This window comes from Nyctereutes procyonoides, unplaced genomic scaffold (assembly GCF_905146905.1).
Source record: "Nyctereutes procyonoides isolate TBG_1078 unplaced genomic scaffold, NYPRO_anot_genome, whole genome shotgun sequence".
Classification (NCBI taxonomy): Eukaryota; Metazoa; Chordata; class Mammalia; order Carnivora; family Canidae; genus Nyctereutes; species Nyctereutes procyonoides.
The window spans coordinates 18,173,323-18,175,795 of NW_026575147.1; the positions used below are offsets into that span (position 1 = coordinate 18,173,323).

Here is a 2,473-nt window from a genome sequence, read left to right on the forward strand (position 1 = left end):
AACCGTTCCTTCCCATGCCATTTTAATATAGCCACACCTCACCCTAACACTCCCTTTTTGACTTGGCTTGGCTTTCACAACCTAGTGAAGGCGTGATCTTCCAAATATGACTGAATGTTTTTGAGATTCTGTGTAACAATAATTTTACTTTTTAATTTCAATTAGTATTCCATTGTTTAAATATCCCACAATATTTTCATCCATTCACTTTGCTGATAAAAATTTGGGTCTTTTCCAGTTGAGTCTATTAGGAACAAAACTGCTATAAACATTTGTGTATAAATACTTTGTGGCCATGTTTTTCATTTCTCTTGCAATACTCCCACTCAGAAGAGAAGGCTATTTGCAAAGTCTTATGTACAGCACACTCTTAATTATTTTATTCTGAACTAAAGCGCTTTAGGTGGGGAAAGATTAATTAGCTTTAAATGATAACAAACAAATAGTAATATTTAGATATGCAAGAGCTATCCCTCTTGCATAGTGGGGGGGATGGAGAGAAATTTATATATTTAGTCATTTTTCTTAAAAGTATGGTCTCACAATTTTATCTTTTGTATGACAGGATAAACAAGCATTTTAAATGTCACTCTGAAAAGCAGTGGAGTTCCATATGAATATTTACTGAAAAACGAATAAATTATGGTATATTCATACAATGCAATATTAAACAGGATGTGAATAAGCTAGAGTTACATGCAATAACATGGAAAAATATTTCTTTTTAAGAGTTTTTTTTTTTTTATTGAACAGGTTATAGAAGAGACTTAGTCAAAAAGACCAAAGCACATGTCATTATCAGTCTCCTCTGATTCTTCTTTCTTTGCTTCCACTTTCTTCTCCTAGGTGGAAGCAGCTCTGGTGGAGGAAGCAGGACCTCCTGCTGGTGCAGCGCTAGCTGCTGGGGTGGGTCCCCCAACCCCTATGTTGCAGATGGGGCTCCCAATCTTGACATTGGCCAGGGCCATTGCAAACAAGCTAGGCCAGAAAGGTTCAACACTTACACCTGCTGCTTTAATAAGGGCATTGATCTTATCCTCTGTGACCATCATCTCATCATCATACCGGATTAGTGTTAAGTAAATGCAGGTAAGCTCCAAGAGGGAGGCCATGGTGTGGGCAAGTGGTGAGCAGGTACTGCTGGGCGTGGTGCTAGTCACTAGATCAAGTGAGGGCCTCACCCCAGTGTGGCTTGAGCTTCCTTGGAAGAACTGAGCACCTTAGCAGCAGCCGAGGAAAAAGAAACATGGATAAATCTTAAATCTTATGAGGAAAATCATCTTATATTTTAGGTTCATCTTATATGTAGTCATCAATGGTATATATGTTTTCTACTTTTCATTAAGGGAGTAGCACATCCATAGGCCCTAACTAAAGAGTAGTCCTGTACAGTGATGACATATCATGTCAACCCTCCCACCCCCCACATTACACACACATATTTTGGACAACAGATATATGTCTGCCCTAAAAGCAACCAACCCATAATGAAAATTAAGACATGCAATCCATGCTCAATAAAATTAAAACAAACACATGCAATCTGTGCTCAATGGATTCCATGCTCATTATGAATGCCAGAGGTAATAACAAATTCTGTCTTCAGGATCTTCTCAGCAAAGGTATATCTAAATGAGGCCCTGAACAAAAAGAAACATAGGCAAATATGGCTGAGACTAAAAATGAAATTTACTGACTCACATCACTAAACTAGACAAAGGGAAACAAAGTATACTTTAGAATAAGATATATAACCAGGATTAAGTATAACAATCCTAACTGTGCATGCATTTAATAACAGAACATCAAAAACTGACAAAACTGAATGGAGAAATCAATAGATCCATAACTGTAGTAGAGATGTCAACACCCCTCTCAATCGCTGATAGAACAATTGATGATGGTAGTCTTAAAAACCACTATGCCAAGGACTACACTGACCACCATTTATGAGGCTTTCATGCCCAGTGAATAGACTGGTGATCTAATTCCAAAATTCTTTTTTGGAGTCTGTTTCCTAGGAACATTCTCAATGTTTACTATATTAGCCATATTCCTCAGAAAACAGATCTGAGACAGGGACCAGTGTTGCAGGACCCCACCTGTATTGAGAAGAAGTAAGGTGGAGCAGACAAAGAAGTGATCCAGTTTTGACAGAGGACTCAGTTGATCCCATGTGAAGCAGAATAACTCTTGAGTAGTCTCAAATTGAGGCAAGGGGCTTTTGTAGCTCCCACATCAAGCAGGCAATGGAAGGGAGATGCCTCCAGGGAGAATGTTACCTTAGGCCAGACAGCTCCTTTCAACTGAGAGCAATTCTTAGGTAGGGGCTTTGCTGTGAGCCAGTGAGACAGGAGACTCAGTCCTAAAAGGGGATGTGAGCAGTGCAGCATCCTGTTTGCTACAAAAGATCTGAAGTTTAGTAATGTTACCTTTGAGATACCTATCAGACATCTGACTGGAGATGTCAAGT

At 39.0% G+C, this 2,473-nt stretch overlaps 1 pseudogene; it reads right to left on the reverse strand.

Moving 5' to 3' along the window:
• Window positions 1-767: 767 nt before the first annotated feature.
• Window positions 768-1,112, reverse strand: LOC129501210 (60S acidic ribosomal protein P1-like; annotated as a pseudogene).
• Window positions 1,113-2,473: the final 1,361 nt, after the last annotated feature.